Here is a 23,560-nt window from a genome sequence, read left to right on the forward strand (position 1 = left end):
CCGGGATTTTTATTATTTTTATATTATTCTACCTCAACAATGATACTCCTCCATCCATATATATCATTGCATTATTTTAATATTCATCAACAGAAAGTTGACTCGGGAATTCTACACTTTATATATATATTTATAAAAACAGTTTTTAGATTTATTTTTAATGCTACAGAACCTACTGGCGCTCTGAAAATAAATGACATCTTTAACAAGGATTTTTTTTTAAATAGATATAAATTGTAACAATGTGACAAATATGAAAAATAAGCCTGTGATATCATGTTATAGCCTATTCACAGTGTAGCTGTTGGTTATATATTAGGCACATGCTGTTTACAGCAAAGGCTTCCAAGTTAAACCTCATATGCATTTGAAAAAAAAGCCCAGAGACAGTGTGGACGTGTGCAGAGAATTCCAAGCTGCTGCAGTCAGAGAGAGAGAGAGAGACCGCGGACGTCAGACAGTCACGAGAGGGAGGGGAGAATGTGTTGTTCAACACTCTAGACGATATCCATGTAAATTCTCATATCCGCGCTATGAGAAACCAAACTGATTCACCATTACTTGGCATGGTTCATATATAAACCCCGTGATATATGTGACATTTAGAATTCTCACACCCCCCCAAAACAATTGCCTTTCCACGTCTTTTCTCAGTTTGCGTTAGATATTTTCACGACAATGGAACTTGCGAGAGTATGTTTAGGAAGATCCGCTATATTTCTCCCTACGAGCCAAGGAAATGTATCCGGCTTACGCTCCTCGGCTGTTGGTTACAAGCGTTGCGTTTGATGCATTGAGATGAAGCTCTAATTTCTTAACGTCCACGATGCGTTTTTTTTTAATAAGGAAGTGATATTGTTGGTAATTTAAAACCCCCAAGTTGAAGATAGGCACATGGCTAATTAGCATAGTGAACATGGGCCGTTTGGTTTTAGACTTTTCATAGAAGTGACCCAAATGGTTACTTATTACACTCAAAAAAAAAGTTTAAACGAGACGTCATTCCTTTCTCTTTAAAAAGCCAAGGTTATCTCTCAGTCTATCTGTCTATAATAATGTATATGTTGTAAAAGCATATGGCGGTTTCCATTGATGGTAAAATGTCATTGCGTCTATAAATCTTATGTTACAAGGGTTACGTAACCAATTTTTATTTCTCGCTCGGGCACCTCCAGCATCTTAATGACTTCATGACCTGTCCCTCCGGTGAAAAATTCCGCACGGCCTAAAAATCCTCAACTAAAAAAAAAACGCCAAGTGCTGTAGCTGCTACGTCTTAAACGGATGGTGTAGAGATCAGAAAAATTGCCAGAGACATCCATCACGAGGTCCTTAAAAAAGGTTAAGCCGCTAGAATTAGTTTCAAAGGGAATCTCTGAGAAAATACATCAACTGTGCTCAAAAAATCAGAATGTACGTCAAATATATACATATATATATGGTATCATAAAAAAAAAAAAAAAAAGGCATAGAGTAACAAAAGTTACTGACCCGAGTCTCAATCTCATTTATTTTGTGAAGCATGAGATTCTATGATATGCTCAAGGAATGAGAATGGGATTTTAATGCAGGGACACTATGGCTGCCGGGGGGGGTCATCCCACACTATGGTAATAAAGCCTATAGGGAATGTGTACATTGATACTCAGCCAGTCATATAACTACAGCCCAAATAGTTACACAGTAAAGCTGTATGTGATCACCTCGATTGTAGATTTACTACAACTCGACTGTAAAGCAAGCAGGTAGTGCAACAAAGTGTCGGGAAAAGCAAGCGGTATGTCTGGAGACATTAGTAGCAGGAAGAGAGAGGAGGTTCTGCCACTTCATAGATCTCTGATCAGACCTCATCTAAAGAATTGTGTTCAGTTCTGGAGACCCCGTCTTCAGAAGGATATCGACACGTCGGAGAGAGAGGAAGGCAAATAAAATTATGAATGGTTTACAGGGTAAAAATTATCAGGAACTGCTAAGGGATCTTAATATTAAAACTTGGAGGACAGAAGAGAAAGCAGGAGAGAGATGTGATGGAAAGATTTAAATACTTACAGGGATTTCAGATAGTACAGAAGGTAAGTTTATAGCAAGAGAGGAGATATGTTAGAATAAAAAGTCATAATGTAACTCTAGAGGGTCAGAGGCTTAGATGTGATGTAAGGAAGCTTTACTTTATAGAGAGGGTGAATGGCGTTCCATTCGAAATGGTAGCAGTGAATACAGTGAGGGGATTTAAACACATATGGGACAGGCTTATGGCTCCTGAATCTGAGACGAGACCAACAGCTGATGAAGGTTTGAGTCTTTACAGAGTCTTGATTCTTTTATTCTATGGATGTGTGCCATCGGCAGATCTTTAAAATGGATGTCAGTGTGAACCTTCACTGGAAATTAGGAGCAACAAGAGGAAAGCATTTCTACTAAAGCCTAATATTATGGAATCTTACAGTGAAGGTGACTAGAAGTGTTTCCCACTAATTAACGCTTAGGACCCATTCATTGTCCAGGATTTAGAGATTACTGACTTGTGTTCCTCTAGAGATATCCACAAAACATGAACCGTCAGTTGTTTTTAACTTCGGGATTGAGAAAAAATGACCTATCCCAAAACCTATTTTTTGGTGTCCAGGAGCAAGAAGTATTTTCTCAGGATGAGTCCAACTGGAGTCCAACTCAGGATGAGTCCAACTGGAGAAGACATGTGCAACAGATTCCGTAATCACAATAACTTGTGAAAATAAATATTTATAAATGAAATGATTATAGGAAGGGTAGGAAAACAGTTGTGACTACTAATGGTATTCTTATTCAGCTGTTCATGAAGTTACTAAGTCCACGGTAACTTCTTCACTAGGACACGATGGACCAACCATAACCCAACAGGATCACGTGTTTTTGGCGGCTGGTTTAATGTTCTTGCTTCACCTGGTGTTTCTTAGATACAGAGAATCAGATATTGATTAATCTCAACTAAAAGTAGACTAGTAGTAAGTGCAAAATTGCCGGCATAAGGTAATTACTATGGTGTGTGCGGAACCACGAGAATACAGAACCAGTTCCTGCAAGTAACATCTCTAGGTAAAAATCCATTGTCTTTGATAGCTGGGTATAGATTGAGTTTAACTTGGCCATAATGTTGGAGATTTTATCTGTTAATGGGTGTTTAACAGCAAAATGCTTGCCATAGAAGTCCCCCTGGCAGAGGGACTGCTGGGTCTAATTTACAAATTTGCGGCAACTACCTAAAGCGGCTTTACCATGTTGACTGGATCCTTTTTCTGCACCTTCTACGAGTGTTCTGCATGGCTTTCTTTTTGTGAATGTGTTTTAGACAGAACTGTTTTTCTTCTTTTTGTGGAAATCAAATTACATTTTTATAATGTGCCCCACAAAAACTATTTCTACCTGTGTCAAATGTTAACTAATACATTTATGGTATTTATCAAGTTAACAGATTTAATAGCTTTTGGGGTGGCTTTGGTCCATCAACAACCCAGCAGTGTGGAATTCGGTCGTTTGTGTAATTTTGATGTACATTTTTCTTTTCTGAGATTGTTGATATTTTACTACTTTCTGCTCTCAGTGTTTAGTTTATTTGTTTCTTATGCTTGAAAAGAAGATCAATCATTTGGCAATATTTTTCATTCATACAATAATTGAAACTTACTGTATATTTAAGTTGCACTTGTGGGTTCAACATATATGGATAATTTATATGTCCTGATTACAGGTTTTAGGCATTTGACCATTGTATCCAAGGACTAGTCCAGACTAGCGATGACAAGGCAAACCTGGCACTTTAAGGCCAGTGGCCGTCTGATGACGTAAGTGTGGCCGACGGCTGGATATGCGCAACTGCGGCACCTGTCCTGCCACTGGAGAGGCAGAATGGATGAGTGTGTGGCACTGTCAGGTAGTGGCCAACTGGGCATTTATCCATCGAGCCAGATGGCTAGTTTGGGGCTGTCTAGAGCTGAATTTGACATCCAATAATTATATGGTTGTGGTTAGGTTAGAGTAACATAATATAATTACATTGATAATAAAAAAACTAAATTCATTGCAAAACAGATGTCCTGTATGTCGTGGATATAACTATTTTGGATTTTTTAGGGCATCTAATATAAAAAGTTGCACTAAAGCATTTACGCCAATCAGGGTAATTGGAATGGAGAACAATATAACCAATTCGAGTTTGCGGATGGGGAAAAGGGTTACAGCCTCTGTGATCCGTTGTTGTAATATCTCTCGTTGTTAAATCCCTTTCTGCATTTAATGCTGCAGTTTAGTATTTCGCGGTAAAATCTGTTTTATTAAGTGAGCATCTTGGTAGTGGGATGGCAGGGGGCTCACTACACAAAATGATTCCATATTTTAGACATTCTTTATAACTTTAGGTATAACTCTTTAGCTGTGGTAGACATTCCTCAGAAGCTTATCCTATAAATATATATTTTTTTTACTATTTATAGAGCAGGTGTATACAGAAAATAATGGAAACCTTTAATGCCTCGCTGTCCTTCTTTGGTGTTTATTTTGATATATTTTTTGTCCTTTCATTAACCTCTGAAATATCCGCCGGAGCTGTTATTATCTCGGCTACTAATTGTGTCTCTCTGGGTGCCCTTTACTCCGATGTGTACACAGAATCAAAGATTTTTTTTCATCATTACATTACTAATTATCTCGAGTGTCAGACTCATCTATTTTACTCAGACGGTATTTACAGCTGATGCAGATGTCCGAATAGTAAAGCAGCACGCTATATGTATTCGCAGAGGTTGACCTCCTTTGGTAATTTTAGTATGGTTCTGCTTTCAGGGATATCTGTTAATATATATATTTATATATGTCATATTCTTTTTCTCTCTAGTATCGTCCTTTGTTACAACAGAGATGTCAGATCTCGCCGGTCGGCTTATTTAGTAAGCAGTGCACCAGGTATCCTGATTGCTGATAGTGGGGCTGCCATTCCCCCCTGGGCCACTCTAGGTCTAGTCATCCTAGGCCAGAATATGCCACTGGTTTCCCATGACTTTCCTTATACCTAGGTGGCCCTGTTGGTGTTTGAGACCCAGGCTCAGCATGACAGGCCTTAGGTCAAGGAATAACTCGGAAAATGTGGAAACAGTCATTTTGAGTCTTGAGACTCCACATTCTGCTACCAAGTGAAGCATAGGAAGCCCAAGTAAGCCATCATTTACCACCAAAATGTTTTGTCTGAAGATAAGGTGCAATATTATTAAGTCGCCATTTCTCCAGATCATTAAGTTGAGTTGATTTCTTTTGTAGAGTGTATGAAGGATACGCACAGTGCTAACAAAGGAAAAACTGCGAGCAAAGAGGGGGCGATAGCTCAGAAAATCATGGGAATAGAGAATCTGACGGCAAATCAGAACCATTCGGCCAACAGACCTTTATCGGACGTTGGTCTCGTCTTAGATTCAGGAGCCGTATGCCAATCCCATGCATGTTTAATACCCTCACTGTATTACCCTCTACCACTTCTGCTGGGAAACATGTAACATCGTGATAACGCACATAACAGAATGTCTTCAATAATCCAAATGGGTAGGACATTCACTAACCACAAGTGGCACCCATCAAGAAATGAATATTTCTGATAAGATATTGTAGTGCGAATACCTTATCAATATGATAACATCAGAGCCAGGCGTTACCCACACATTGATCAGTCATCATGGAAATGAGACGATAGACGATAGGGACACATTTTTTTGACAATTGCCACAATGTTACATAAATCATTATGATTGTTGTTTTTTTTTGTGATAAATATAACAGGCACGCAACCGCTTAATGACAATGAGCGCTCATTTATTCAGAAACGATCAGGCCTGTTGATAATAATCACCCCTATGAATATGCAATCAGGCATTCATTTACATGCACACGCGTGACACTGCCAGTACTGTTGTCACCAAACTTTGGAATCATAACTGTTACGAGACGGCTGCCCAAAAGGGGATGTATCGGGCAAAATGTATAGTTAGAATTCCGTGGCTAAATACTGAAGTCTAGTCGGCCTTGGCCAGCATACGTCACTGGTCATTATTGTTAAGCCTTTCTAAATATGTATATATCACAAACCTCTCATTTATATTATGTTTATATATTTGTTGCCAACTTTATTAGGGTGAGAAGCGCAGACAGTATTTTGTTTTTTGTATACATTGTACAGCCAACACACTGTATTTGCAGCATGCTCACACTGTTTGGTAGGCCTCATATTACGCATTTGTATTATTTGAGCCTGAGACTAGCTCAGCGCACCGACATTTTTTCTTTTCCCTGTTTGCACATATTTGAGGTTGTTGGCTCCTCATCAGTCTGGTTGCAGCTTGCTGTCCAGGGGTTAATAGGGAGGAGGTTTAATTGCACCTCCCCCAACACATTAATAAGGTTTTGGTAGCAGTATAAACTGCTTTGTGTGCCCACTATGTAGGAGGTGAGCGTAGGTTCTCACCCTATTGAGAGTGTGCCTTGACGTGGCGGGTGAGCTTAATTATGCTTTGGCCAATTCATATAACCAAAACCTCTCATTTATATTATGTTTATATATTTGTTGCCAACTTTATTAGGGTGAGAAGCGCAGACAGTTTCTGTTTTTTGTATACATTGTACAGCCAACACACTGTATTTGCTGCATGCTCACACTGTTTGGTAGGCCTCGTATTACACATTTGTATTATTTGAGCCTGAGACTAGCTCAGCGCACCGACATTTTTTCTTTTCCCTGTTTGCACATATTTGAGGTTGTTGGCTCCTCATCAGTCTGGTTGCAGCTTGCTGTCCAGGGGTTAATAGGGAGGAGGTTTAATTGCACCTCCCCCAACACATTAATAAGGTTTTGGTAGCAGTATAAACTGCTTTGTGTGCCCACTATGTAGGAGGTGAGCGTAGGTTCTCACCCTATTGAGAGTGTGCCTTGACGTGGCGGGTGAGCTTAATTATGCTTTGGCCAATTCATATAACCAAAACCTCTCATTTATATTATGTTTATATATTTGTTGCCAACTTTATTAGGGTGAGAAGCGCAGACAGTTTCTGTTTTTTGTATACATTGTACAGCCAACACACTGTATTTGCTGCATGCTCACACTGTTTGGTAGGCCTCGTATTACACATTTGTATTATTTGAGCCTGAGACTAGCTTAGCGCACCGACATTTCTTCTTTTCCAAATATCTCACATTGGACAACTTAAAATAGGATCTGTATAATCAATGGGTTTGAAGATGATGATGGGGGTTGCAGTTTCATCCATGATAGAAAGCTTTTTTTTATTGAAAAGGTGAAATTTTGGATATCAGGAATTTTTTCCCCCTGTCGTTTGTAGTATACAGAGGAGCAATGACATTTAAACCCCTTGAAATATGGAAACGGATCACAAAATCGAATTAAAATGTCGTTGTGCTTAATTAGGCAGAGGACTGTGTAAACCAAAATATTTTTTTTTGCAAAAAATAAATTACATATTACGGACTGTTTTATTTTTTTTTAGAAAATCATTACATTTTACTTAGTCAGAAAAACAGCCACGTATGTATAAATAATATAAGATTTGTCCTTAAAATAGAAAGAAATTTGTTTTTAAATATATTCAGAATATATTTCTGAAAGCTCAGTATATGCACAAAGAATATTTATTTATATAAATAGCCCCCATCACAAATTCTTCAAATTAAAAAGGATAGGACGCAAACTATCGACCAATCAGCGAGAGGAGATCAGGTATATTCTCGGAGCTCTACCCCTTCTGGGGGAGTGACTTTGTGTTGGGGTGGGGCTAGCACCAGCATGTTGGGCGGGTCTAACCCTTAAAGCCTTTAATGAGAGGGAACTGGGCGGGGATCAGGGGGAAAAATGGGCATCGAGTAAGGGCAAACGGCTCTTCTGCTGGTAGATAGAGGATACTGACCCGGAGACCCTTTATCAGGAGACTCTGGGTCATTCCTGGAGAGTTCCAAGGTATGGTCGTCTGTGATTGGCTGATTATTCTACTTGTAAAATCGCAAGCTTGTGGGACAACGTATGGGACTAGAAGATTGTTGCCCAAAATCTTTAATATATATACATATTACATTGGTATCAATGGAGATGCTGGCAGGTTTCGCTTTTTCAATCGCTAAACTAAGTCGCTTTTGCATGCTTGCTTTAGCCCTGTGGATTAAGATGAAAAAAGAAAGCCTTGCTAGGACGGTGCTTCGCTTTTATCATGATGGCCTAAATAATTCATTCCCAGTTGGTAACACTGCTTTAAATCTGAAATGGATTCGTAGTAGGAAGCTAAAACAATCAGGTATTGAGCCGTTCTATTGCTACACAACAAAAAAAAACTGTTTTCCATGCTTGAATACTCTGTCCTGGGTATCCGTAAAGCCAGAAATTCTTGCTTTAAAATAAAAACAACTATAAATACAAGACGTTATTGCAGAACGCCATATTATAGGTCACTAAAGAGATATTCTTTTGGATAAAAATCGCTCATACCTGCCAGTAGTCCTAAAAACGGCCAAATGTTGTGGCTGTTAATAGTTCTGGCAGCAATAGACTCGGTTAAATGAGAAAAAGTTTACTTCATAAATGGGAATCGTACTAAACTACTAGAATCAGATAAAAAAATAAAAAAAACATTGTTTAAAATAGTTAATGTATTGTTCTCAGGCAGCTGCATATTAGCCATTTGTTTGTGTTCTAATTTGTTTAGCCCATTCTACAAGCCAAGCATCGTGGCTCCTTGTCATACTGGATGTGGTAGACATTAGACTGGCTCAGTCTTAATAACTCAGTCTGACACTAGTCTGACACCAATGAAACCAATGACAAGTCTTGATAAAAGTCCACTGTGTAACCTGACACATCGATCTATACATCCACTACAAATACATTGCCTCATTTTGTAGAAATATATTAATATATATATATATATATATACATAGATATATCTATATATATATATATATATATATATATATATATATATATGCATCAGAGGTTACTGTTTTATCTTATTTTTCACGCTGTTTTACATTATCTCATTTTTTTGATATATTGCAACAATACAACTAACATTTTATCTCTGTTTTCCATTATTTTGTGTATAATATATACAGTTCTAGATCCACATTGAGTAGAGATACGGAGAGTTCTGTCTGTAGAATTCTCTGTAATCTAGCAAATTGTACATTAGCCAGAGATAACCCCATACTCCATACAGAATGTTCCACTCATTGTCACTAAAGGTAGAGCGAATGGATCTTATATCAGGAGTAAAGAAAGGTATGTATATATCATCCAACAGTATATATCCCTCTATTGGTCCCAAATAGGCTAGCCTCTGTAAATTATAGTAACAACTTACAGGAACTACATAGGAGTCTATTCACCAAAGGTAGCGTTGAGTTTGCATGACACCATTGGATGATTTGGACCAAATGTTGCATATTCATTAAAGTCAGCTTAACCGCAAACTAAACCTGAAAATGCAAGACGGTCAACTGAACTCTACAGAGTCCTAAATTAAGTGAAATTTTAATGGAAAGCACAGCAACTCAAGCAGTTGAGTTGAACAGAAGAGGAACCCGAAGTTCATTAAACTCAACAGGACTGAAAGACTCGACAACCAATTGGACCTTTGCACGACTGCTGACTCAAACGAAAGTTCCGACTGAAAGGCTTTATCAGCTAGACTAGTAGTAGACGTTTGGACAAATGTTTTGTTTTTGATTCATTAGGTTTCAGGCATTAGGTTTCATTCAGGATTCAGGCATTAGGTTTCATTCAGGGTTCAGGCATTAGGTTTCATTCAGGGTTTGGATGAAATTCAATGGACTTTTTTGATTCAGAAACGAAATATTTTTTTTTCTTGTGTTGTGATAAAATGAAGCTGTATACAGTGGTTTCTTGTTTGTTTCGTACAAATTCGTACGAATTTTAATGAACAAGTCTTTCCCAACTCAGTCCTCACGCCAGTGGTCTTACTTGTATGAATCGCCCTGCTGTACTAGAACGTGGTAATTACTAAACCCTGACATGTTATAATGCCTCGAGGACTGGGTGGGCAAACTAGCGAGCTAGACAGCAGTCAAGTCACATTCAACAGCTATAACGTCAAGCCAGATCAGACTGAACTTGCCAGGAGAATCAATCACAGCCTCCAAATTGACAGCAATCGACTCAATATCAGCTTTACCGGACCGACAAGGAGCTGTTCAGTGTGACTTGGTTGAGTGCTTGCCGGCAGTTTTGAAACGCCACTCAAGTTACATTTGTAAGACAAGCGACATCTTAAAGTTTAGTGGATAGTGCCCTAAATCACAGACTAAGATGTAGAGTCATATAATCTTTTAAGGCATTTAATACAATGTGTTAAGTTAACCCTTCAACACAAATGGCAAGAAGTAAAGAGCTTCTTCAATCCAAAGGCTCTTTTTTTGTACTGGAAAATATTTTATTGAAGACACGGAGGTGTGCGTTAGTGCGTTACTCCATTTCCAAACAATTAAGTGACACAATGAGTGGTGTTTCAATAATGATTTGTGAGCTACACAGGAAAGCTTCTGCTGCAAGAACGCATTTCATTCTAACCCATGAGTTATCCTCGTTTCGCTCATAAGTTATCTTTACCTCGCTTTTACTCAATGCCACCGATTAGACATTAATTGGGTAAAAATATATGTCGCTCGTCCTTTGAATTCTTGAATGAGAGCAGCTGAATACTGACAAAATCCACATTTTATACAACTGCGTTTTATACTACCGTATTTGCCCCCCCAAAATTAGAAATATAGTTGGCTGGCATATCTAGTATTAAAAGAAAATCCAAAAATATTAAATTTAATATTAAAGATCATTATAACAGTCACACAAATTGTTTTAAAAAAATGTTCAAAATAAAAACACACAATGCTTAAATTCCTACGCAAAGATATAACATTGAATTATTACTAAATTTCTGTAAAATACATTCAATATGTCGTACAATTTGATTTAAAGGTGTTTTCTGTCGCCTGTGCGCTCTATTCTATATGTTTATCCTCTAAGGCCTAATGCTCCGCTGAGAATCTACCCCACCTCGGGCCAATAATATCTCCTGTCGGGTATTATATATATTTTTTTTTATTTCTTGGCGCGGCTGCCATCAGAAACAAAAATGTTTAGTTTGTCCCAAAGCAACATTTGCAAACTCTTCAGCCTCAGCTGGCAGGAAAACATCCTTTTCAGAAAATCTCCATTTACACAGATCATTTGTAGATCCTGCATCGAGGCATGAGATACAAAGGTTTGGGATTTTTTTCTTCCACGCATTCTTTTTTTTTATTCTAGAAATCAGCAGGATGTGAAAAGATTTCCAAAACCGCTTATCCTCAGTATGAGGCTTATTGTAAAAAATTTCTTATTGTCAGATATTGACGATGTTGTAGGAACAGGCATAGTCCCCTTATGATTAATCGTAAAGGGGGCATGACCGGGTCTGCGGGATGGCAAAAAAGTTGGTTTGTTGGGCTTGGACAGCACACAAGGGCCGGTTTTGGAATGGTTGGAATAAGTGTTTAAAAGGGCCTGCTAGACAGGGGCTACCTCCTTTTGAGTGAGTTATCCCCTCCTCCCTCCTTAGATTTATGTTATGTAAGGTCAACTGTTAGCCTATGACAGATGGCATTTAGGGGGTCAGGTTAGCCCGTCTGGGGTGGGGGGCAAAGTAGACCTGTGGTTGATTGGAAAAGCGCTATGAAGAGTGACCGATAGTTGTGGAATTTTGGTGGGTAGTGCCTGACCCACCGGTTGGGCTTTGATGGCAGCCGGTGGTATTTGGTGGGTTATCACTAAAAAAGAGGTTCAAGGCAGGGGCTTTTTCCTCATGTGGGTTGTTGTTAATCTTCAAATATTGACATCACATTCTAAATACATAGACATTAATATGTAGTCGGTCCTCCTTTGCAGTTATAACGGCTTCCACTCCTCTGGGAAGGATTTCCACAAGATTTTGAAGAGTGTTTCTGTGGGAAGTTTTGCCCATTCATCCAGTAGAGCATTTGTGAGGTCAGGCGCTGATGTTGGCTGAGAAAGCCCGGCTCGCAATCTCCATCCCAGTTTACCCCAACAGTTTTCAATGTTCCCAAACTGTTCCCACAAAGTTGGAAGCATAGCAATGTCTTGGTATACTGAAGGGGACATGTCAAGACATTTTGGACAATGCTCTGCTTCCAGCTTGGTGGGAACAGTTTGGGGAAGGCCCTTTTCTATTCCAGCATGACTGAGCCCCGGCGCACAAAGCAAGGCCCATAAAGACATGGTTGGATGAGTTTGGTGCGGAAGAACTTGACCGGCCGCACAGAGCCCTGACCTCAACCCCATCAAATACTTTTGGGATGAACTGGAACGGAGGTTGTGTTGACAAAGAAGTACCTGTTTCGTCTCGATTTTCCCTGGGGATGGACAATGCTCCTTTCCACCCATTTCTGTAGACTGGCGATTATTTTATTTTACCATTGCATCTTGAAATATATATATCATGATGGGAATCACGGGATGGCCCTGGCACTTTAAGGCCAGCGGCCGCCTGATGGTCCTTGGCTGGATATGTGTGGTCACCAGGCCCGGACTGGCCATCGGGCACAGCGGGCATTTGCCCGGTGGGCCGGGCCGCGGCAAGGCTGGATTGATTTAGGGGCTGATGGAGCTGCAGCTCCAGGCCCCTACCTTAAAATAGGCCCAGTCAGGACCGGACTGATTGGGCCTATGCGGCCTCTACGGCCGCATTAACGCAGGGCATAAGGGGCACCTGCCCCTTGAGCCCGCCGCAACTGCGACCGGGTCCGCCACTCTAAGGGGCCGGGAAGCCCCCACCAGGGCCGGCCTTACGGGTGTGCGATGATGATACATGTAAGGTATATATGATGCTTGTAGAGTAGTCATATAATGCATATGTAATTAGCGTATAAGCAATAATCTAGCAAACATTCTGTTGTTCGGTACCTTGGAATGTGGCCAGCAGTAAGTCCGCATACAGAGATGAGACATGCAACCAAATATTTGTTGATGACAAGGGAATGACACAGACCAAGACTGCAGGGTTACTGATCATGAATACCAGATCCCCGCTCGTCCTGTGCTCTAACATTGAAGATAACGCAGTCTGACATGTAATGTCACCCATACAAAAGAGATGGAAGTGTGCCAATTAAAATGTAGATTCTATCCACCCACAGACAATGCGGATTATGGATCACGGTGACACTTGATGCTTAAAACGTCTCCGTGGATAACGGGTTAAAAGATGCAATCTAGAACAGAATTATGTAGTTGGGAATTTCTATTAACTTGGTATAGTTTATTTTATCTATCAGTGCCATACTACCAGCAATTTATTCCTGCCCGGCACCTTTTGCTTTAATTACTTAGCTTGCTTTGCTCTGCAACATCTGCAATTGTACATTATTTTTTTTCTACATAACGATGTCAGTTCTTGGCTCTAATCTAAATTTTAACCTATCCACTGCCAGGTACTTTTGTCATTTAAAAAAAATGAAAATTCCCAATCCATATGAAGACTATTCTGATGTCTGATGTCTGAGAAAAGGAAAATGCTTTTAGAAATTCATAATAATTATTATTGATTTACATACCGCCATCATATTCCATAGCGCTGTACAGTGGTTGGACAGGACATAACTAATAGTATATAAAATTCTCGTTATTGCACATTGCCTGATGGCTAAAGATGACGTGTTATTTTCCCTAATTGAACTGAAGACATCCCTGTCAATTATAGAGACTAGCATTTCTGTGTTTAACATATTCAATTGTGCCTTCCACATATATTTCCTAGTTCATTCTCAGCGGAACATGGTTGTATTTGTATATATTAACATTTTTGAATGTTTTATGTGCACCTCATATAGGAGAACAGATCAATGAAGCTGATCACTCAAAAATATTTGGTTAAAAATAATTAATAAGTATAATAAGAAGGTTGTCAACCTCACATGACATTAATACAAAAGTTAATGAATCACCTTCTTCTTGTATAAGCCAAATACGTTGTAGGCTCCATTTAAAGATTACAAATGGTCAAAAGAGAATGGCAGAATAGTGTTAAAGAAGGTGGGACTGGAATTACCCCATTGGGAACCCAAAATGAATTTCTTGTTTCCCTTATACAAAAATGGTTATTGGTCCCAATGGGTTTTTAATATCTTTTACAGCATCAACATCCGCAGAGTAATATGTAGGCTTATTGTTTTCAAGACATCAGACGTGTCATCCTTGGAATTCTACTTCTCATATTGTTAAAAGATATTTCTACACTAATAATATTAGATTATATTATATATACTAAAATATCCGAAGGCATAATGACTTCTCTAACTAATCTGCTTATGTAAATGGCAACGGTTTCTCATGTAAAAGGTGTATTAATAATACCCCTAATAGACCTCACAGATACAATGTAACCCACCTTGTCCTGATCTGTTAGTAAGTAGGTGGTTTAGATTAATGTTAACCCTAGCAGGAAAATAACCTCTATTCTTGATCCTTCTCTTGTAATATATAATGTCTCCTGGGGTTAGCTGAATGTAGAAGGCAGAAACCAAATAGATGTTCCAACACTGATCTGCTTTCTTCGCTATACCTGTCAAAGACCTTGTCACAGATCATATATATATGAATTCATCTACTGATGAGCTGAAGGGGAGAAATAACATCTTATAATGTCCCTATATACAAAGGTCAATCTAAGCAAGTGGCTAATGTACCTACATAAACCTTCTCGATATTTAGATGAGGATCTCTAGATGTTGGATCATTAGAGGTCCAGAAGGACCTCTCACTTTTGACATCAGCAACACAGCACAGGGAAATTTAAATCTACAGCATTTGGCAGACTGCTCCTGCTATCTTCTGTGTTTCATTTCTAAGTTACAATTAAAGAACACGTGCATATATTAATATATCTAAATGATAAAACTGAATGTCATCGTCATTTTAATTCATGTACGGGATTCGTGAAGAATCAGTCTTAGGAGGTAGCACACGGCAATGTCACAGCATATACAAACTGTTTTCCCTTAAACTTTTTAAATTGAGCCACAAATAAACACATTTTATAGCTTTATATTGGGCAAAAGCTTGTGAGATCAAAAACAAGAAGTGATATTGGCATCTATAAAAATTATACTACCTTTTAACTTTAAAGGATGAGACCGCTGCCAGGGAAGGTGACTGGATTGATTTTTTTGTTTCTTTTATCCAGACAAGCTGGCAAAGACATCTGCATTTATGACCATTTAGGTTGAAGAAAGTCCCAAGTCCAAAAAGTTCAGCCCTTTACCCATCCTTCCTGCTTCTGATCCAAAAGAAGACAAAAAAACCCCCAAATTGATAAATTAAATCGTCTGAGTATTATGTGGAATAATTACAGATATAAAATATATTTAAGTATTAGTAAAGCTTTGTTCAGAATATTGTGTTGGGCGGGTAAATCTTCAGATTTTGAGTTATTTTGACCCTCGGGGTAGCAGGACTGTATGATACAATTGTGTATAAATTAACCAACATTGTTGTGATTGTTACAAAAGAGATGAATACTTTATATCACTATTACTCACCAGAAATATACACAAGACGGTATTCCACCAAGTATTCCATCCAATACCTGGCAAAGTCCTAAACTACTGTCTGTGGATTATTATAACTCAACTCTGGTTAGTAGTGGAGCGGAGTTTAGCTGGAAACGTGATAAAAGTGAGAAAGCTCTAGGGAGGAAGATTAAAAAGCAGGCATAAACATCGTCCATAAAGCCAAACACTCATACCTTTCATACCTTGCCCTTCATAAGCGCCAGGTCCACCTGCTAGGTTTCTCCAGCCTGACCATATCTGCAGAGGTGTACCATTTGTGAATATCTCTCGCTAAGTACAAACGAGGACAGGGAGTTCGCGGAACTGGGCATGGAGTTAAACACAGTCAAATGACATCCCCCCCCCCACCTAAACTTAAAAGCCGACCATTGATGGATGGGTAGAACTTTGTTTTTGTTAAGTTTGGTAATTGAGATCTTGAGGACACCACTTGCGCTGTTTCTTCCGTATCGTTCTCCTCGAGTATGGCCCAGGCTGAAGATGAAGATTGCGATGAAACTAATCAAGAATTTCCAACTCAGTGTATCTAATAAGTCTTTTGCTGGAATAGCCAAAACAACACAGTTTTCTGGAGTGCCTCTCTATCTGAGATCATATAGAGTACATTTAAAAGTATATTGCAATATTCATAAAGCTGTTCAACTCAAGGATTCTTCGTAGCGACTAACACATCAACTAGGCTCCTGAGCTTAAATACATAGGGAAGCATCTTCTTTTTTTGCTTTATGGTATAATGAATGTCTTCATAAACTTAAAAACAAAAAATGCTTTATATTTTTTTTAGAAAATCTATTATATATATATATATATATATATATATATATATATTTTAACCTAAATATATATAAATCAATATATTAATTAATTGAGTAAATTGAGTGAATTGAGCTATTTTTTATATATTTTTTTATTTTAGCTGTTTATGAAATAGTATAAAGCAATAGCATAAGTTATACTAGTTCAACAGAAAAAATGTTGTCTAACAAAAATATCAATTATTGTCACATTCAATTGCAATAATGTTATATTTAAGGATAGTGTTAAATAAAACTTACCATTGACTATAGTAAATGTTATTAATGCTGTAAAAAGAAAAAAGTTGCTTTTGAAATGTAATTTACTTCAGATATAAGAGGGTTTAAGGGGTCAATTCCAGGTGAATTCATTCTTCGTTGTTCATAATTGATACTTTTCACTAGTCATTGGTAACAAAATGAATATATATTTTTGTTAAAATTCCTTGCTTCTATGTTCACAAGATGACATTATTTCCTTACCCTCCTATCAACAGTCTAAATTTACATCATTTTCCGATGTTCGTAAAAAAGTTTTTCTCATTCATACTAAATGAACTCTGGAAGACACTTCTTGTCTAGAATGCAGTTTGAAACTTCCTACTTTGGTTGACATTGCCCTGTGCCAGTTTCTTCTTTCTTTGGGCTGGCCATGCTCGTTCCACACCCATGTTCTTCATACTTTTCAGCTACTTTACCCTAATCTTTGCCCACATTCACTCCCATGAAGGCACTCAAGGGTTCCTCCTCAGAAGAAGATGTGCCCCAGGTGACCTGCCCTGGGGAGGTCCCATGTATGATCATGAGAAATAAGAATAAGTTTGCAAGGAATATCCTGGCTAGTGGTTATGCCATTGATGGATGTTCGATGTGATGTCAGAGCTTGAAAATATACATCATGATATCTTAAAAACACAATGTTAAAAGAAAAGTATTGGTAGACTGTAAGGTCGCATGATGATCAACCCAGAAAGAAGAGTTATAAAATAACGCTTGTATAAAAACGCTTTTTTAAGCCTGTAGAAAAACAATTCCCATATTTGCTTTTATTCATCCCCCACCTCAGGTCTTTAAAGAAATAAACATTGAGCACTAACAAAAAAAGGGAAAAGAATCTCAGATTCCTATGAATAGTAATACGTCTGGCAGATCTTAAATGGTACTCAATAAAACAATACATTAGTTCCAGAGTGGGAACAACGAAAAGCGTGAAGAACAAAACTAAATACCAAAAAATACATTAAAAATGACATGAAAAAAATACCAACAATACATTAAAATAAATATCAAGGTCTTCAACCGCTGTCGTGGCATTAAATCAATTGTTTAAAAAAAAAAAAGGGCAAGATCAACAAAAATATGCTTTTAAAATTCACAAGATTTGTAGTTAATTATTAACTTGCTGGCAGAAAACAGTCAACTTGGCAAAACACCTTTTAAAATGAGGACAGATGTCTATAACGCATTCACGTGCGCATTTATTTCTAGAGCTAAGGAGGCTCTGTATGGGCTATAAAGAAAAAAAAAACATTAACTTAGCGTAAAAAAATACTCTATCCAAAAAAAATTAAGAAAAATAGAATTTACATGTATAAAGTAGGTGGAATACCATTAAATTTAATGAATCAAACATCACGAATTGTGCCACAGGACACCTCCGTTATTTTAATTAACACTATCCAGCTTTCTTTCTCCAATGCTTATTAAAAAGTTGGATGCAGTTTTGTTTTCTGTTATAGATACGGCTGTATCACGATTCATCATCAAAGTGACCTCATACAGAATATCGCTTACAGGAAAAAATATAGGGTAATAATCAGGGTATGATTCACCCAGAGAAAATAGTAATAGCTTTCCAGTGAACTGCTGTTATTACGCTGGTGATTAACCCAATTCTTGTCTATGGAAGTTCTTTTGAGACTCACTAAAGATTGATGTTGAAGGATAGGTTCTAAATAAGTTATCAGTAGGCTTTTTACGATAACTAGATGATTATAGCTGTAAACTTTTAGGACGGCACCTGGAATTCCTAACTCTCTCGTGATGATAAAGTTAGCCAAGGAAGAGGATTGAAAATTGAGATACAGGGTGATATTTGTGAGTCATGGAGGACAAGTGTCTCTGAAAATGGCCAAATGGTTGGTGTAACGGTGATTATTTGTCAGGCTCTATGACAACGTCATGGACAATTTCCGAGGATGTACATGATCACAACTGTGAATGATGCAGCTCCTGAGAACAGAAAGTTAAGATGTCAGTTGTAGTTCCAAGACGGGTTCCTCATACGTATGTACATTGCTTACATTAATCTTTAAGCACAATCACATAGGTTTATTTAGTACCTAGAACTAAAAATGAAGGACTCAGGAAACTTGTCACTTTAAGGTAATGGATTTAGGAGTCTGAGTAGAGGATTTAGAAAAAAAGTGAGGAAGAATATGCTTATTACCAGATAAAATGCTGCCCTCCAGTATGTGTGATGTATAGACTTATGGAAGGGAGCCAATTAGTCAGTTATACATTCCCCATACGCCCTGGCAGCATTTTATCTGGGCTGATCAGCAATATGTAAAAACATGGCGGATGTGGTCACCCTACATGTAGTCAGTTGTGGTACATGAAGCTCCAGCAGATCCTGGACATGGTGGGATGGTAATGAACCACAAGATCTCCATCGTCATCGAGCTTTCTTCTCCAAGCCAATACAGTCTTCGAGTTGCTGAAGTTGTTTTTTAGCCAAAAATCTTATAGTCTCTACATTTTTGGGGCTTATGGCAAAAAAGTCATAGAGCTGTAAACCAGTGTGGAGTGGAGTGGATTCCACTTAGAGCATTAGGTTCAACAGCACAGGCCACCCGTTGATTGTTCATAGGTTTAAGGGTTTAGTTGGGAGTACTGAAAGCTTCAATTGGTTACATTGTCCCTGTTACCGTTATACTGGTTGCAGTAGGCTCCTAATTCTGGGTAAATATTTATTAAAATGTTCACATCAATACAGATAAAATAAACCTATTTCCATTCCCAATAAAAATAATGAAACATATGTACATATGCCATAATTCTTTGTAGATTTAAGATTGTTTTAAAACATTTCCAGAAACCCACACACACACATATAACGGGAACCGTAGTCATGGCGGTCTTTATTGTTTGTTGATGAGCATTTTAAAATGTTATAAATACTTGATTGTCTTGATTAAAAATTCAACATATTTTCAAGAACATTATTCCTCTGTTTGCCATATTAGCCAACAATTTACTCATCTCCACTGTACGGTAAAAACACCGGCCCTAAATCTAAGAAGTAAAAATCTGTAGCTACTTAAAACAATTGATGAGCGCTTGTTATTTAAAACACTCTAGTGCATTGTCTTTTAGAACACTTTACAATGAGCCGCAAACACAGTCAGACCTCCGACTGACGATACAGCGCGGTGCAGAGAGAAAAGTGGCCACTTGATGAATTTGGAAATCGTTTCCCCGTAGTGAAAAATCAGCATATAGATTAGTGCTTTGGGAAAGTCTTGCAAGCCGAAGATAAATCAGCAGGTTCCGCAGAGACGTACAAGGATAAGAACAGACTCCCTTTATAATGGCTGTCTATATATATTGATGGGCGCTGGAGTATGTATCATGTATACGTGTCACCTAATCAACCACAACTGGACAAAAATTGTGTAATAGAATAAGCGCAGGAGAATTATTTCCTATTTTTAGGAATACAATGTATGCCCACAAATGTAGTTGTAAATTCTTCCGTGTATATTTTTATTTAGTTAGCACCAACAGATCAGCCAAAACATTATGACTGCCTGCCTAATATTGTGGAGGTCCCCCTTTTGCCACCAAAATAGCCCTGACCCGTCGAGGCATGGACTCCACTAGGCCTCTGAAGGTGTGCTGTGGTATCCGGCACCGAGACGTCAGCAGCAGGTCCTTTAAGTCCTGTAAGTTGCAAGGTGCGGCCCCCATGGATGTGTCCGGGTGCCATGTCTTCTCCAGGTAAGCAACGCACCCGGCCATCCACGTGATGTAACAGAAAACGTGATTCATCAGACCGGCCACCTTCTTCCAACGCTCCGTGGTCCGGTTCTTATGCTTACATGCCCATTGTAGGCGCTTTCGGACGTCAACAGGGGTCAGTTTTGACCCAGTATATACATTTGATTTGCCCTGGGCAACACAGTTTAACTGATTGGTTTTAGTGTTATGAACCCCCCCCCCCGATCATGAAGTATTAAATCACAAAAAGTGAGTTCCAGAAGATACGTTTTCCAGCAACTCAAATGAACCCATTGATGTTCTTTTGCTTGATCATTTGGGAGGATAATTTATCTATTCCTGTGTATTCAGTTAATTTATGTAGATTGCTGTTAAGGTTAAATGAGGGTGATTTACTCAGCAGGAAAAGGTTGCGGAGTTTTACACCCAAATGAAAATTCCCGTTTAATTCTGTAGAGCTTTATTGGAAGATGATAAATAGGGTCAAAGGATTAACACAGGAGATTTGAACCAGTTAGTTAATCCGTTCAATCATAGGCAGAGGAAAGTCATGTTTTAAATATGTATTCAAAAAAATTACATTTTAACATATTTTCAAAAATAACTTGATCTGTGTTCTTCATATTTATATAGATAAATATAATTACATAATTCCTAGTACTATTTGATACTCAAACTCCTCCCAAAAAACAGTCTTTATGTAAAATGTTGTCATTCATACATTTTTCTGGGAAAAATGAATTGTCATGTGACACAGAAGCAGGAGCTGATTGGCAGACCTGGAAACTTTATAGGTTCGGCTACCGGAAGCCCCCCTTGCAGGAAGTTCGGCTGATGTCGGTGGGCGGTCCGGCTGATCTCACAGGCCAAGCCGCTGTGTAAGAGGGAAGTGGGCGAGGAGTGGGCGTGTCAAAATGTTGCTCCCGCGACCCAGAGTTTTCTCCCAGATATCATCACAGGAAACTGGATTGTTTAAATCCTTCTTCTGCTTGGAGGCTGTCCTTCTTTTCTACCACCTTCTCAAGTAAACTTCCTTACATTATATTTAATCCTTTAACCCTCTATTTGAAGATTATGAGCACAGGTTGTTACATTTCTCCTCCTTACAAAGCAGGACTCTTAGTCCATCTCCTTCAATAAAATCTGTAATGAATTTATTGAAAAACCATAAACAATACAGTCAGATAGAATAATGTACACATATATCACAGTGATGTACATTATTGATTTAAATTGCTGTAGTGGATATCATAAGCGAAATAACATTGGCCTGCACTATATTAGAAAAATATAGGGGATTAAAAAATGGTCATATCACCATAGCAACCTACGGAATGGTCCAATCAACAAGAATATTTCATTGGTTGCTTTCAAATGTTAATAGAAAATTGATCTTTATAAACCATGTTATGTTGATACCTTACCATATTATATGTATTATATATATATATATATATATATATATAATATATACATATTATTATGTATCTCCCGGCACTTTAAATATATGTTCACTATGCAAAATAATCTAAAATATTATGTTTTTTCCCCTTAAATCAAGTATTTACAGGAATAACCAAGTGTTTTAACATGACGTTGAGCGTTTCTTTATATTCTTTTATTTGGTAAAATGATTTTGTATCTTGAACTGCTCTAGACCATTAAATATCCCTAAAATGCTATAAAGAATACCTGTGTTAACAGAACAAATGACATCTCTACTAAAATTCCCCGTGTACTCTCGGTATGATATATTGCTGTGATTTTAGTTTCTTAGTATATGGAGAAAGAGACGTGCATGTAAGCTGAGTATATGTTGTTGTTTCTGCAAGGTTTATGGTTATTGATGGTACATTGGAAAACTTGGTGAACATAAATGGATTAATTTAGCCTGTGATAAAGAGTTAAAATTACAATAAAATACAGCAATAATTTTTCCCAGTTAACCACTAAATGTCCATTGCCCGGTTAGGTACGTCACACAAAAACGGCCACTTAATGACCTATGACGTGCCGACACGTCATTTCATTAAAACAAGTTTAGAAAGTGACCTACGATCACTTTCTTTGCTTAAACAGTGTTGCTGTACTGCCTCGATGTCAAGGCATTCAGCAACACCGAGATCGGCATCAGGGAACATGTCTGGCCCCTCCTTGGGGCATCAACATCCGCCATACACTGCATGGAGACGGACGTCTGTTTTATTCTTATGTTAAGTAAACCCCTAGGAGCTACAATGGACTACAAGGTCCGTTTGGCTAAGAACGTTAGTAGTTATTCTTCATTGCTAATGTGCAAGAAGTTAAAGCTGATTTCCAGATATCCTGTAACGAAAAAAGGATGAAAAATGCTAAGTGCTGACATTGTAATTGTTAAAAAAACAACCATTTCGAAAGTCTGAATATAATGAGACTATGCAAATAAAATGGCTGTATTGAAGCAAGATCTGACATTTGCTTTTGAAGGAGTATTCATGTGTAACTAAACTCGCGGCTTGCAACGTTACAGCTGATTAAAGACAATCTCCCACTATTATAATATATATGTTTTCTTTCAAGATGCCGGTGTGGAGTGAATTTAAATGTCACCGTCTCTTTCATTTGCGTAAAAGATTAGCTTCAAGGTAATGAGAAATGGGCTCGTTTTTATTTTAAGATATGTTTATTGAATCGTAGACGTACATCTCCTGTGCATTAACCAGCCACGTATTTTCCTTACCGTACTTCTAGGTACATTTGCTTTTTGTTATGTATCACGGGGGTAACTGCCGTCAAGACTAAGGTCATCAAGTTAAAAAGGAAATGAATGGTGATTTCCAATGTGCCACCTTGGATCAATAATCTTTTATGCAGCCGTGGAGAAGTCATTGTGCTGTCATGAGATTAGATTTATACCTTCAATATAAGAGAGACATGGGGGGGGCTTGTTTCTGGGTGCTTTAGCTTCCGTCTGGCGGGGCTACATATTATCATTCAAACTAATCTTTCAGGTTACAATTGGCCCAACTGCTCTGGATTAAGAGGTTTCTTCGCTAACCATAATTTGCAGTGAACTGAGGCGCGCCACCTCGCCAGCAGTGCCCCGTTTGCCTTCCAGGCC

At 38.2% G+C, this 23,560-nt stretch overlaps 1 protein-coding gene across 1 annotated transcript in view; it reads left to right on the top strand.

Annotated features, from left to right (window-relative positions):
- Positions 1–23,560, top strand: part of LOC149288665 (adhesion G protein-coupled receptor A3-like) — a 166,064-nt gene that overhangs the window by 107,949 nt on the left and 34,555 nt on the right. The gene's annotated exons all lie outside the window — the stretch shown is intronic.

This window comes from Sceloporus occidentalis, unplaced genomic scaffold (assembly GCF_023333645.1).
Source record: "Sceloporus occidentalis isolate IW3139 unplaced genomic scaffold, rSceOcc1.0.p SCAF_50, whole genome shotgun sequence".
Classification (NCBI taxonomy): domain Eukaryota; kingdom Metazoa; phylum Chordata; class Lepidosauria; order Squamata; family Phrynosomatidae; genus Sceloporus; species Sceloporus occidentalis.